This window comes from Salvelinus namaycush, chromosome 1 (genome assembly GCF_016432855.1).
Source record: "Salvelinus namaycush isolate Seneca chromosome 1, SaNama_1.0, whole genome shotgun sequence".
NCBI lineage: Eukaryota > Metazoa > Chordata > Actinopteri > Salmoniformes > Salmonidae > Salvelinus > Salvelinus namaycush.
Window position 1 is genome coordinate 81,454,353 of NC_052307.1, and position 16,299 is coordinate 81,470,651.

Here is a 16,299-nt window from a genome sequence, read left to right on the forward strand (position 1 = left end):
AGACCAGAAAACGTCCTGTAAAATTCGGTTGGAAAACCATCCGGACCCGGTGATTTACCACTTTTCATTGCGGACACTGCTGTTGCAATCTCCTCAGGTGTAAATTCTTCTTCTAGACAGTCATGGGTGTCTGTATCAATTGAAGGCATATTCAGGCCATTAAAGAAGGAATCAATCAGCAAAGGGTCTTGAGGGGATTCAGAGGTGTATAGCGCAGAGTAAAATTGTTTGAATTGATCATTGATCTCTTTATGTATAACTGTGGTGGCACCAGACGGGGTCCTTATTTGTGGGATTAAACGTGAGGCCTCAGATTTACGGATCTGATGTGCAAGGAGTTTACTGGCCTTGTCGCCTTGTTCATACACTCTGTACCGAGCTCGCAAGAGTAACTGTTCAGCTTGCCTGGTAGAAAGCTCATCAAATTCAGATTGGAGTAGTTGGCGCTCTTTATGCAGATCAGAGGAAGGAACCGTAGCATACTTCTCATCCAATGTGGCTATGGATTCGCTCAGGTCCCGAAGTCGCTGAGAGCGAACTCTGTTTTGGTTGGCTGTATAAGAAATAATTTGGCCACGTAGGTATGCTTTGAGAGACTCCCATATGGTAGAGCAGGACATACCTGGTGTTGAATTAGTTTCTAGGAATAAGGTGATTTCAGAAGAAATGAAATTGACAAACTCCTTATCTGAGAGTAAAATGGGGTTAAGACGCCATTGATAACACATAGGAGGTCGCTGGGGAAACTCTAGTTCAAGCACTAATGGTGAATGGTCAGAAATAACAATACTCTTGTAAGTACACTGCCGAAGGTTAGGCAGAAGTTTTTTGTCCAAAAAGAAGTAATCAATCCGGGAGTATGTTTGATGAACATGAGAATAAAAGGAATACTGTCTATCTGTAGGATGTAGGAAACGCCAGGCCTCAAACATGGCATATTTCTGAAGAAAGGCTTGAATAAGTAGGGCACATTTAGATGGGCCTGTAGTTGTTCGTGAGGACTTGTCAAGAACTGGGGACATTTTGCAGTTGAAATCCCCCCCTAAAATCAACAAATGAGAATCTAAATTGGGTATAGCAGACAAAAAGGAAGAAATGAAACTTGTGTCATCCCAATTGAGAGCATAAACACTAGCCAAAACAAGAGGGGTAGAAAACAGTTTACCGGTTACTATGACGTATCGTCCCTTAGGATCAGCGATAACCTCAGAAGCTACAAAGGGAGTGGCTTTATCAACCAAAATGGCAGCCCCTCTTGATTTACTATGAAAGTTAGAGTGGAACACTTGACCAACCCAGTCCCTACGCATCCTAAAGTGCTCACCAGTCCTCAAGTGAGTCTCTTGTAGAAATGCAACATTTGCATTCAAACCCTTTAAGTGTGTCAACACCCTCTTACGCTTCACTGGGTTATTAACCCCTTTGGTGTTCCACGAAATGTACTTGATCGCATTGTTTCGGCCCCTCTGGGCATTCCCGTTATACAACCCTGTCATTAGAGCATAGAATGGAAAAGCAATGAGCGCCCAAAAACCCCAGAATAACTTGTCTCAGAGTAATAATGTACGGTGGTAGATGTTTGGAAAAAGTACAGAAAAAAAAACAAAAAAGACAGAATGACAACATTAGAACTGAACAATTCAACCCCTCCCCCCACCCCCTCCCCCCATCCCAGACAATACCTCCCCAAACGAGGTACAAGCCTAAATAGAACATGTTCTCTTCGCACAGTATGTCTGTGAGAGTGCGGTCTTAAACCTAAACCCACAGTCCCGCTCTTTAAAGTCGCGTTTTGTTAGTGGATCAAACAGCAAAAAGAGATAATCATTTTTTAAATTAAAAAAAAAAAAAGTGAATCCCTTGTGCAGACGAAATTACAAAAGCACCACTTGCAGATGTATATAATTATATTCCCAGTCTTATAACAGGCATTTGAGAGAGAAAATAAATAAAATGTATAAAGGCTCTCAGCCGAAAACCTAATTTGAAGTAAGGAAATCGTAGTAAGACAGCTTACAACCAAGACCAAAAAACTACGTGTGCGCAACGTTGAACGCTTGCTGGGCATAAATGACGCTCAGAACTTTTAAAATTTAAGTGAAGACCCCAAAAAACGTGTCGCCTCGGGAAGCATTTACTGTTTACTGGGTCAATGCAAACGGATGCAGTAAGCAAATAACCAAGAATATTTTGAGTCACTGAGACACTATGTAAACAAACTGAATAGGTGAGCAAGACAGCCTAGAAAACACAGGAGTATAGTAAAACCTCAATACAATGAAATTAAAATGACTGAATGCTTGTAAGGCAAGCACACTAGATGATCAAAACATTAGATCACATCAAATAAGCCTGAATGGGTTCGCCAACTGTGGGGTTTTTATAAGTTTTTTTGACATGCTTAACTAACTATAAGCTAGTAGGGCTTCTTATGCATTAAAGTTTGAATTGCTGACTCTTGTGAACCTGCATTTTCCATTGGTCTCTACTCTTACCAGTGCTCTGTCTAACCATGAATATCAGCCTGAAATGTGTGTGTGTTAAAGAGAGCGCTGTACTGTATGAAATATGTGTGTGTATGCAACAAATGTATCAGTAGTGTGGGCGCTGTACTGTGTGACCGAGACTGTGCTAATCTTAGGGAGACACAGGAGGGGGTGAATCATAAGACTGCTGACTGTGGTGTACAATGGACAATAACAGATAAGCTATACACACGAAAAACATATGTGAGGTTCTGAGTCATGCACTATAACCCAATACTATAACAAACGTGATTAGCAACTATATCATATGTGATTGAATACTATAACAAACGTGATTAGCAACTATATCATATGTGATTGGATATTGACAAACTGTTGGCCTGGGCGCCTGGATGTCTGTGTGTGTGTGCTGGAAGTAACAGTTAGCTCAGATAAGAAGCTGGGAAGCTGTAGTTAGCCTTGAGCGAGAACAGTGGACAATGTATACAGGTGCAGATATCTCAGACAATGTTATAAAACTGTCTGACCCCAGTCTCTGGGGTGAAGGAGCGTAATCTACACAGCAACAATGAAGGGACACCAGAAAGCGCAAAGAAGCTGGGACCAGCTTATGTGCCAACATCAACGATAGGCTGGGTGAGTCTAAACCACGCCCAGTCTCTACTCTGACAGGCCGGCTCGGAAGCGGGAGCTATCTCTGTCACGAGTATAATATACTATCTTTGTCAGAAACAAATCAGTTCCTTGTTCCACCCTGCGGGGTGGTGCAGTGAACCCGTATATACGAAAAATGTATTTGCCATTTATTAACTTTTGAATTAAACAATTATTTTAACCAAGTTCAGGTGTGGTATTGTTCCTATCTCAGTTGAACTTTCGCAACCCTAACAATTGGTGACCCCGACCGTGAACTGAGGGAACTTCGCTGGACATTGAGTCATCCAGCCTTTGGCCTAGACTGTCGCCAGACGGGGTCCTCTCACAAAAAGACCGGTCTACTAAAAATCAGGTAAGCAGAGCCTATTGTTTCAAAACTGAAATTCTGCATATTGACTTTAACCAAATTTATTTTGTGAGAAAACCTAACTGGTGTAAGTTGCTAAATTTTTGAACCATATGTTCACTACAACAAAGTAAGGATAAAACTAACTACGTATTATTTAATTACGTACTACTTGATGGCGAATGCATTTTCAGTTGGCCAACAGAATAACAATGGAATGACTGTATGTGTATGACGTGATATTAAAAGCCTGTTTGTGTGTGTGTATGTATCTAAGCTAGGGTTGTTTTATTAAAAGTCTATAAGACTTTAGGGAAGTGATTGAGGACAATGGCCACATAACCACCGTGACAGGCGGAATATTGGACATAAGACAAGTTCTAATATTGAACGGCAATATACCGACTTCACGGATTTTTATGTATTTACATGGTATGTGGGATATAAGACAAATTGTCGATTAATAAGTCTAGGTGGACCCTCGACTAAAAGTGGACGGCAACATAGTCCAGGGGAAGGCAGAAGTATTGGAATATAAGATAAGTCTAGGTGGACCCTAGACGGCAATACACTGTATAAGACAGGTCCCCTGTTACAAGTAAACGGCAAGACATTGGATATAAGACAAGTTGGGTTTATATGCGCATATTACCGAACAGCAATGTTTTGGAAATAAGACAAGTTCACTGATTGAATAAGACATGTTGGATATAAGACAAGTCACACTGTATGTCTGTTGCTTTATGATTGTATCCCTCTGTATGTACTGTATCAGGCTTTTATGTGAAAGGGAGTAAGGACATATATACATAACGTAACCATATATACTTAAGTTACACATTAACCACATACTATATTCTCATATTATTAGTCACAGACACACTAGTCACTGGGTAATAATAGATAAGAACAAAATAACGATAAAATTAAGCAAAAAATAAAAAATAAATAACTACCTCATATGGCTCAAGTTGAAAAGGTGGATGGGAGAAAAGCTATGCAGAGAATGGACAGAAGATGGCAGTATTGCAGCACTCAGCGGTCTCCCAGTCGACGGGGAGCCTGTTTGAATGCTGGTGACAGAGAAAAACTTAAAACCAATTCGGAGTAGAGAGAATACATCTAATAACTTATTTAGGTTAAATTTACAGACTAATGTTATTATTGTTATGGATTGGCTGACATGCGATATAAATTTAGCAAAGTATATGGTACGTTTACACTTTGGAGTAGAGAAAGTTGAGAAGTTGATTTTACTTATACGATAGTTTTGATGAAAAATTCAGTTGGAGTAAGTAGATGTTTTGCCTAGAGGCATGAATAAGACAGTTACTTTTGGTATTGTATTGGCTACTAATTTTCAGGGTAAGTTACTAGGGACAGGATGATTTGTTTTGTAACGACGTAAAACAACGACACAATTACGTTACTCGAATGGATTTGGCCATTGTTCAGGTACACTATTTTCTGTACTTCTTGCAGTATGGTTTTGATTAAGAGATGTTGATTGACGTTGTAAATTCTATTCAAGGTCCAACCTTTGTGATAATTTGTGTTTGGTTTATCGAACCCGTACTATTGCCTGTTGCAGTTAGTTAACAGTGATTTACAGTGAACACAGGTTGAGCGCTAGTGAATGCATGTCTTGATTTGAACTATACTAATCTATTTGATAAAATTACTAAACCTATATATTCAACATTTGATAATGATTGGCAAATCCGTATATTTAACCACAACGTTGAATTTAGCATTGGGTATTATAGGAGGAACGGGATACAATTTGTACTTTCCCCACCGGGTGTGGCCGTATGACAGAAAAATTGTTTGTGTCATTTAGAGGGAAAATGCGTGCATTATAGCTTTGCTTCACTTTTCAAAAGTGGCTAAAAGTTATTGGTTTTTGTTTGGGTAACACAAGGGATTTCGAACAAGAAGTAAACGTATTCTGAACGTGATCTTTTTCATTATGGGGTACAATGACCGGCCCGCAAACTGGTATGGCTGGCTGGGAGTTTTTAAAGGGACAGTACACGTTTATCACAGTTGTGTGAATGAGTTACATGAAACATCGGGGAAATTTAAAACGAATGATTTGAGGGTATTATCATAATTATTAGGTTTTGTTTTTGTGGTAAACGTTTGGGTTAAGGGGTTTCCGTGTTCCGAGAGACAAGATAATATTAGGAGTTTTATTTTCTGAGTTTTATTTAGACAAGGGAATTTTTATGATAAAGGGTTCTTTATGGAACACGAATGTAAGGGGGTGGTGTAACCTTTGACCTGTTTTCATTGCATTCTCCTGACCTGTTTTCATTGCATTCTCCTGTGGTTTGATCACCCACGGGGGGATGTAGTGAGGATAAAGAATTTGTGGTCATTTGGGATACTAGTTTTGAGGTAAATCTATAAAGGAGTTTATAGCTCTTGAACATAATTGTAGTTTGAACCACTGAGGAGTCAGGATTCTGTTTTTTAACATTGGCTATGAAGGTTTTGAATTGGCTATTATTGATTTGGTATTACAACAGAAAAAATATATGATACATTGAGGTTTGAACAGGAGATATTTTAAGCCAATAGGGCAGGAAAGTATATAAACATTTAAATTATTAATGCCAATAAATAGGTTTCAGTTCTTAGAGGAGTGATCCTGGGGGGAGAGAGCTTATTAGTAAAGAAAGGATTTTATATTGTTTGCATTTGTTTTGGCCATTAGAAGATTTTTATTTAAATAGTATTAAAATTGACAGGGGTATATGACATATGTGATGATTTAGGATTATTGATAGTTTGATTAAGGTTATGTAAGGACTTTAGATATTGACACTATAAGACATGTTGTTGTTTTTTAATCCATGATTTTAGATCAAGTCAAAACAGTGAGACACTTAGTTAATATTTCAAAGGAATACATAGTTGTTATTGACTATTATGAGAAAAAGGCAGACAGAGGGGTCTACCCCGCACTGTTGAGACCTTGAAGGTTTGAGAGCAGAGTAGAGAGGGGGACCAGGAAATGAGCAAGGTAGACTGTGGAATAAGATAGGAGAGAGGGGGGTTAACATATATAAGCAGCACAGATACATTTTAAAGTAGATAAGTCACTTGACAGAGAATTGGTAAAGGATAGATATGAATGGACGCCCAAGCCCAAGGGACAATTGGACATGTGGAAAATGAAAGGGGCGTTCCTACATTATAATGTAGAACATAAGAATATTTTACTAATCTTACCTAAGTCATTATTTAGAGTAGGTAAGGTTGTTACCTGGCCAGGGCCAGGTATCAAACGGGGGAGGGGTACATTGTGGTCTAGGATAGCATGGGGCCTATTGGATAATAAACTAATAAAAAATAAATAAAGAAAATCTAGCTAACAAATAGGCATAGAAGTTAAATATATAATCAGATAGAACAAATGAGAAACTGTTTGTTAACCAAACCTGTATGTCCAAGATTTTATGCATTACAGGTGAATTAAAGGAGAAGGTGATTCACTCGGCCTGGGGGCATATCGCATTTGGAGGGTGAGACACACTGACACTGCCGAATGATCACAGAGTTAAGGAGAAGAACCGTAGCTAATAGAGTTCGGGGATCAACTCCTTAATGAAGAATCCCTGACCCCGCCCTCTCATCACTGTGTACGTTCATAGAAGTGAAAGTGTTGCTTGGTCTCTGGCTGATGATGTGTTCTCTGGGAGAGGGTGGGGCTTTACAGGACTGCTTGTAGTCCTGAGCTGTCTGATTAGGATACAATGGGGATGTTACCATCACAGTACTGCCAGAACCACCACCAGTTCCAACAGACCAGGTTCAGCCGGCCTCCTCCACCACTTCAAGACCAAGTCCCACACCATCACCTAAGCACTCCAATCTGGTACAGGTAATAAATGTGAAAGACATCTCAGATAGTGACCAATTGGGGACTGATTCTGGTTATGAGGGAAGTGAGAATATGTGGTTGGCCTATATGAGATACACTGCCAAAACACTTAATAGAAAGGACTGTGTCGTATGTGGACATGCCAGACCTATTCTGGCTGCTCACCCATTTGCCCTAAGCAATGGGAAAGGTTGGATGTGCATATTGGAAAGTTTCTATTATAATAAGCCAAATTCAACCCTGTGTAAAACTCTGAGTCTTGTGTTCCCAGAAGTCCCTCCCCAGAAGACACCATGGGGGGTTAAGGCATATGGGGAAATTACAGCTGTATCACTGGTACAGGTAGGGGTATAGACTATGGGAGGCTCCCTACTACTGCCTGCATCACTAATGTCACTATTAACTAGAGGTGTTGCTGATGTATGGTGGATGTGTGGACCTGCCAGGCGGTTGACCCCCATTTTGAAAGGAGATTGTCAGGGCACATGTGCTTTGGCCAGTCTGATAAAACCATTGACTATTATTGAGGTTGCAGCTAACCACCTCCTGGGAGCTGCACATGACACAGAGGCTCGGGACCAACCCAGGAGTCGGCAGAAACGTGACGCTCCTTGGTCCGAGGGTACAGATAACATCCACACCAACCTGTTGGGGTCCCAATAGGGGTTCCCCACTAATTCCAGACATTAAACAGGAATGATGGCCTGTGGCATTTATTGCCCATTATTGGCCCAGCTATTGTTGATGCTAAGCAGAATGCCTGGATCAATTATATCTACTATAATCAACAATGATTTGTTAACTACACCCACACTGCACTTATAGGGATGGCTGAACAATTGGATGCCACCTCTCGAACCGCTAGACAAAATAGACTAGCACTAGACATGATTCTGGCCAACCACGGGGGTGTTTGTAAAATGTTTGGAGAACAATGTTGCACGTTTATCCCTAACAATACCAGTCCTGATGGGAGCATTTCAAAAGCTCTGAGCGGGTTGGAAAAGTTATCTGTGGAGATGAGGGGTCTTGCAGGTGTGGAGGAGAGTGGACTGTTCTCCTGGCTGGGTGGTTGGTTTGGTGAGTACATTGTATTGATTCTGGATTTCTGACCCTAATAATTGTATTTTGCTATGTTAATGTGTTGTGCTGCTTGCATTTTACCTTGTGCCAAGAAATCTATTGCAGATGCTAAGGCCTCTGGCATGATGCCCCTGCTTGCAGCTAGTAGGGAGGATACTAAGACCAATGAACAGAGGGGGTTGACTGAGGATGACCCATGGTTTGCTGTAAAAGATGTTTATGAATAACACTGTTCTCCCTACGAAGGTTTTAAGTTCCTGGGTGGTAACGAGCCCACCTAGTATATGGAAAAGGGAATGAAATGTTTATTGTATGTGACACCTTTCAGGTGTCAAACGGGGGAATCAAAAATCAAAAATAAAAATTGTCTATGTTAATCAAAAATGTTTATGTTGACACCTTTTAGGTGTCAAACGGGGGATTGTGGGGTTTTTATACGTTTTTTTGACATGCTTAACTAACTATAAGCTAGTAGGGCTTCTTATGCATTAAAGTTTGAATTGCTGACTCTTGTGAACCTGCATTTTCCATTGGTCTCTACTCTTACCAGTGCTCTGTCTAACCATGAATATCAGCCTGAAATGTGTGTGTGTTAAAGAGAGCGCTGTACTGTATGAAATATGTGTGTGTATGCAACAAATGTATCAGTAGTGTGGGCGCTGTACTGTGTGACCGAGACTGTGCTAATCTTAGGGAGACACAGGAGGGGGTGAATCATAAGACTGCTGACTGTGGTGTACAATGGACAATAACAGATAAGCTATACACACGAAAAACATATGTGAGGTTCTGAGTCATGCACTATAACCCAATACTATAACAAACGTGATTAGCAACTATATCATATGTGATTGAATACTATAACAAACGTGATTAGCAACTATATCATATGTGATTGGATATTGACAAACTGTTGGCCTGGGTGCCTGGATGTCTGTGTGTGTGTGCTGGAAGTAACAGTTAGCTCAGATAAGAAGCTGGGAAGCTGTAGTTAGCCTTGAGCGAGAACAGTGGACAATGTATACAGGTGCAGATATCTCAGACAATGTTATAAAACTGTCTGACCCCAGTCTCTGGGGTGAAGGAGCGTAATCTACACAGCAACAGCGAAAGGACACCAGAAAGCGCAAAGAAGCTGGGACCAGCTTGTGTGCCAACATCAACGATAGGCTGGGTGAGTCTAAACCACGCCCAGTCTCTACTCTGACAGGCCGGCTCGGAAGCGGGAGCTATCTCTGTCACGAGTATAATATACTATCTTTGTCAGAAACAAATCAGTTCCTTGTTCCACCCTGCGGGGTGGTGCAGTGAACCCGTATATACGAAAAATGTATTTGCCATTTATTAACTTTTGAATTAAACAATTATTTTAACCAAGTTCAGGTGTGGTATTGTTCCTATCTCAGTTGAACTTTCGCAACCCTAACACAACTCCCCAACTATACAAAATTAGCATGTTGTAGCTAAACATAATTGTACCACAGGTGGGTTACTTACTATCCACAGTTCGCAAGCAACAGTTGCTGAACTATGAGCAAGTTCAAGACTTCTTGATGTGACGTTGAATGTGAGAGAGAGCCTCATCCGGAGATTCAAATGTGTAGTCTTTACCATCATGAGATAGCCATAAACGGGCCGGGAATCGCAGTCCGTACTTCACACCTGGATGGTCCCGAAGTAGTCGTTTGGCCTGTCCGAAAGCTGCGCGCTGCCTGGAAACAGTGGGGGAGTAGTCCTGGTAGATGGAGAAGCTCTGTCCTTGAAAGCTCAGAGTGGTATTGCGGGCTCGTCGGAGAATCTCCATCTTCTCATGGAAAAAGTGCACTCGAAGAATTATGTCACGGGGCCTCTCCCCATCCCGGGGCTTTGGGCGCAGCGACCGGTGGGCACGATCAATCAGGGGCTTTTCATCTAAGGCAAGAACATCCTTCAGCAGCCCAGAAACGAAATCCGTGGCGCGAGGCATTTCCGCTGACTCTGGGACTGATACAAGTCTCAGGTTATTGCGGCGAGAGAATCCCTCTAAACTTACACAGCTCTCCTTCACCTTTTTCAAATCCGCAGCTAGGCGTTTCACGTCAGCCTCCAGGGATGTAGTTAAGTCGGAGACATTTGTAGCGGAGGTCTCCAGTGCTGCAATCGTTGTAGTGTGCGACGCCATTGTTGTTTTGAGTGATGTGATTGCTGGCACCGTCTCGTTCCGCAGGATGGTTAGATCTGCTTTTAAAGTATCAGAAACCTCCTTTATTCGGGCCTCAATCGTAGCAACCACCTCCGTTTTCATTTCAACTATCTCAGAGCGTAGTAGTTTGATGGCCTCGAGAATGTTCACTTCAGCGCCGCCAGGCCAAGCCGCCCCCCCGGGTAAAGTATCAGTCCCCGGGCCGTCAGGCTCAGGGGAGGGCGGTGATGAGAGTGTGTCTTGTAGGCCGGGTTTTCTCAAAGTCATGCTTTTGGCCTTATGTTTCGTCGACATGCTGACATTTGGAAGTAAAGTAGTCTTGGTTTTTACGGGAAGGGATCACCAAAATAATATATGAAAATAAATACGGTTCTGCTGCAAAATTCACATAAACTTTAAAAATACCACGGGAGCAAACGGAAAACACGTCAGTCGCACATGGCGTCCCTCCAATCCCCCCACCTGATCATTTCTATACACAAATAATGGATATGTATTACAAACACACAGTATATCACCTCAAATATAGATATTATATCTACGGTCTAAGGCATCGTTTCCTAAACTAGGGGTGGCTAGATTTAAAGATGGGGTTTTGAGAGGTTTTGTGGTAAACGGCACTGCGCAAGTTAAAAAAAAGTAAAGAAAGATTAGCATCATTGTTTCTGCAGCTAAGCTATTTCTGGATTTTAAAGATTTAACATCTGAGGAGCTACACAGATTACTGACTCGTGCGGTCCCACTCTCTCAGGCCCTAGAGCCTGAAAAGGGGATTTGAGGTTTCAAATGACGTAAGAAGCGGGAATATATATACAGTTGAAGTCTGAAGTTTACATACACCTTAGCCAAATACATTTGAACTCAGTTTTTCGCAATTCCTGACATTTAATCCTAGTAAAAATTTCCTGTTTTAGGTCAGTTGGGATCACCACTTTATTTTAAGAATGTGAAATGTCAGAATAATAGCAGAGAGAATGATTCATTTCAACTTTTATTTATTTCATCACATTCCCAGTGGGTCAGAAGTTTACATACACTCAATTAGTATTTGGTAGCATTGCCTTTAAATTGTTTAACTTGGGTCAAACTGGTGCTGGTGTAGCTGAGTTAGGTTTGTAGGCCTCCTTGCTCGCACACGCTTTTTCAGTTCTGCCCACACACTTTCTATTGGATTGAGGTCAGGGCTTTGAGATGGCCACTTCAATACCTTGACTTTGTTGTCCTTAAGCCATTTTGCCACAACTTTGGAAGTATGCTTGGGGTCATTGTCCATTTGGAAGACCCATTTACGACCAAGCTTTAACTTCCTAACTGATGTCTTGAGATGTTGCTTCAATATATCCACATAATTTTCCTTCCTCAGGATGCCATCTATTTTGTGAAGTGCACCAGTCCCTCCGGCAGCAAAGCACCCCCACAACATGATGCTGCCACCCCCGTGTTTCACGGTTGGGATGGTGTTCTTCGGCTTGCAAGCCTCCCCCTGTTTCCTCCAAACATAACGATGGTCATTATGGCCAAACAGTTCTCTTTTTGTTTCATCAGACCAGAGGACATTTCTCCAAAAAGTACAATCTTTGTCCCCATGTGCAGTTGCAAGCAGTAGTCTGGCTTTTTTATGGTGGTTTTGGAGCAGTGGCTGCTTCCTTGCTGAGAGGCCTTTCAGGTTACGTCGATATAGGACTCATTTTACTGTGGATATAGATACTTTTGTACCTGTTTCCTCCAGCATCTTCACAAGGTCCTTTGCTTTTCTTCTGGGATTGATTTGCACTTTTCGCACCAAAGTACATCCATCTCTAGGAGACAAAATGTGTCTTCTTCCTGAGCGGTACGACTGCTGCGTGGTCCCATGGTGTTTATACTTGCGTACTATTGTTTGTACAGATGAATGTGGTACCTTCAGGCATTTGGAAATTGCTCCCAAAGATGAACCAGACTTGTGGAGGTCTTGGCTGATTTATTTTGATTTTCCCATGATGTCAAGCAAAGAGGCACTGAGTTTGAAGGTAGGCCTTGAAATACATCCACAGGTACACCTCCAATTGACTCAAATTATGTCAATTAGCCTATCAGAAGCTTCTAAAGCCATGACATCATTTTCTGGAATTTTCCAAGCTGTTTAAAGACACAGTCAACTTAGTGTATGTAACCTTCCGACACACTGGAATTGTGATACAGTGAATTATAAATGAAATAATCTGTCTGTAAACAATTGTTGGGAAAATTACTTGTGTCATCCACAAAGTAGATGTCCTAACCAACTCTACAATGGGATAGTTTGTTAACAAGACATTTGTGGAGTGGTTGAAAAACAGGTTTTAATGACTCCAACCTAAGTGTATGTAAACTTCCGACTTCAACTGTATAATAGACCTTTTGTGTGTAGTTCACTAATAAATCAGAAGAAGAAGGAAGTAACAAACCAGAGCGAATTTTGGCCCTGGTGAGGAGAACTATCCATCAAGCAAAGAGGTCATGTTGACATCGGTTCTGTAACACCATTAGAAGGGCGACACCTGTGGGAAAAGTGTGGGGGAGGATCAAGAGGAGGGAGTGGTATTATCCAGTGTTGACGAGTGGGGGAGGACATGGCAGTAACAGATGAGAAGGCAGAGATGAAGGCCAAAGTGTTTGTCCAAGTGCATAGCTTGGCTAATCTGTCAGAGGAGGTGCAGAGGGGGAGAGAGAGAACGAGAAAGGAGCACCTTGGAGTGCTGGATATGAGGGAGGATGTCAATTATGCATTGAATGCACCATTTATCATGATTTGATGAAGAGGTCAATAGGCAAGGCTGGGTTAACTTCAGCAGAAAGATGAGGTGTACTATATCATGTTGGCTCATCTTAGTGATGAGGCACTGGATAAGGTGTTGGTGTTGTACAACAGAGTGTGGGAGGAGGGGAAACTACCAGGCAGCTGAAAGAAGGTAGTAGTGAGACCAATCCGGAAGCCAGGGAAGGACCCAACGAAGCCATCAAGCTATCAACCAATATCTTTAACATCACATGTATGTAAGATTATGGAATGTATGATTGCAGAGGGGCTAACTTACTTCCTGGAGAGCATGGGGTTAGTATCACCACATCAGAGTGGGTTCAGGAAGGGGAACTATGGACCCAGTGCTCTGCTTAGAACAGAGGTCAGGAAGGCTCAGGTGAACAAGGAGACTGTTGTGGCTGTCTTTGTTGATGTGGAGAAGGCATATTATATGATGTGGAAAAGTAGCGTAGCTTAATGATGACGGGCGCAGGTGCCAAAAACAATTACGGGCCCCTATCACCACCCATATTGCCCATAAAATGTAAATAATTTTGTTGGTAAGGCTGTGTGTTAATATTGTGGGATGGATGGAGTCAAACAGACTCGATGTTGCCCACAGACTTTTAAATCTGTTTGACAGCTGGTGGATAACGAAGTCAAGGTTTGTATTAAAGACGTTGACTCTAAAACTACTCTCCCCATCAGTCGCTGGTCCTCGCATAGCTCATCAAAATGATGCCTCGCCATCCTTCTCGAAGTGTCTCAAATGCGTTCTGAGCTCCCCATTTGTCGGCAAGGGTCTTTGCAGTGACTTTGGCCTTCTCAAAATCCTGTGGGAATACGGACAGGACCTCTATCATGTCCTTGAGTAGGCTGACTGCTCTGTGCAGGTCTGCGTCTTTGGCCTGTAGCATTTTGAAGACGACGTTCACATTTGCTAAAACCTTAGTCTGCAGAACGACGAAAAAAATAAAACTACATTTTTTCATTTTCTTTTTCAGTGCTGCATCATCCCTCTCATCCTTCTTGTCACTTAAAAGCACAATCTTGGTGAAGGCCTTCATTACGTCCACATATCTGTATCTCACGGGGGCTAAGGGACTCATATCTAGATGACTAGCGGGCGGGACACAGTTGTTTTATAGTTACATTTTCTTTTTCTGATGCCAAATCAAACATACCACTCAACATTGACCATCTCTTTATGCTATTCCCGAAGAAGGTGTAGAGCAGTATCATAAAACGGTTTAGTCTCTGGCACATGTTTGACAGAGTCGTTGAGAGCCAGGTTAAGATTGTACGCTGCTCAATGCACATAAACAGCAAGCGCCTCTTTTATGGATATTCTGGCCTGCACACCCGAATAGATCCCGCTCATGTTAGCAGCTCCATCATACCCTGCCCACGACATTTTGAAATATCCAGCCCATTATCCTCTACGCTGCCCAGGATTGTATGTTGAAGCTCAGCTGCTGATGTGTCAGCAGTCTCCAGAAATCCCCAAAACGACTTATTTGCATCCCTTATCACTCTCACATAGCGATAAACTTGGCTTAACTGGTCTACTTTGGATACATCCGGTATGGTGTCCATAATAATAGAAACAAAAATGGGCTTCCTGCATCTCTCCCTGAATGTCACACTTCACTCGCTCGACTCAGATATAAATCAGCTCATTTTGGATTTGAGGACTGAGGATAGTTAACGGATCCTGCGGGGCGTTATAAAAGTTATTTCAGAACTGGGTCGTAAAAATGACAGCAGTTCAATTATACTAAGAGAAGTATCACTGTTGGCCTGCCCCAGCTTTTCACGGTGCCCTCTGAACGCCAAATTACATGATGCAAGTGTGAGAGTTACATTAACTATGCGCTCTAACAACTGTCGCCTGAAATTTAAAAAGGCTGTCTGTCCCACTTTCACCTGTTTCCTCAGCCGTCACGATTCTAGCCTCGCCCTGCTCCTCTTCCTCCCCGCCCAGCCCGGGGATAGCTTGTCTGGCCTGGCTTGTGCTCGGGGTCGTATCCGCCGATACCTGCCAACCTGTATCCTCCTCTGTCAAAGTTGCTTCTTCTGGCATGATGGAACAGCTTGGCCTTGGCTCTCTTGGCCCGCTAAAAGCTGCTGCTGGCGATGATAAACCTACACCCTCCTCTGCTCCCGCTACATTGCTTGTTTTAGCAACGGCTGCACTTTAACTACATTTGAAAAAGGAATCTCATTTAACTGATTTTGATAACTCCTTTGCTTTCTCATGTTTGGCCTTCCTCTTTTGGGCTCCACTTTTGTGTTGATACATTGCTGATTTTTAAATCCATAATTTTCTATTCTCGACTTTCTATCTATATTTTTTTTCTCGGCCGTTGTCTCTTGATAGCTAGCTCAACTGTTGCATAAAACGGTGACAGAAACAACAACGCTTTGGAGAGTATTTCCACAATGAATCCCAGAATGCATTTCATTATCTTAACATGGTATTGAAACTATTGAATAATATGATTTATTTAGCAAATTCATTTGATTTATTGTCATCAATACACAAAAATATCATGCTTTAGTAGTGGCAAAAAAAAACATTTTGTTGGTGAAACCATCAGTGGGATCATTTATCATATAACCTACATTAAAGAAAGATCTTCTTGTCAAATCGGAAACGTAATGGACCCGCGTCAACAATTAATGCTTGGGCATGGTGGGGTGGTATTCAAATTACATAAGGTGCCTGCAGCTCCGCAGTTCGGGCCCAGAGGAGGCCATTTTTTAAAAGATGAAGGCTGGAACACAGCTGGTTGAATAAGACTCTAAATGGGATAGGAAAGCATCCAACAGGAGAGTGTGAATATTGCCAGGAAACAGAGACAGTGGAGCATGTACTGACACAGTGTGGGCAGT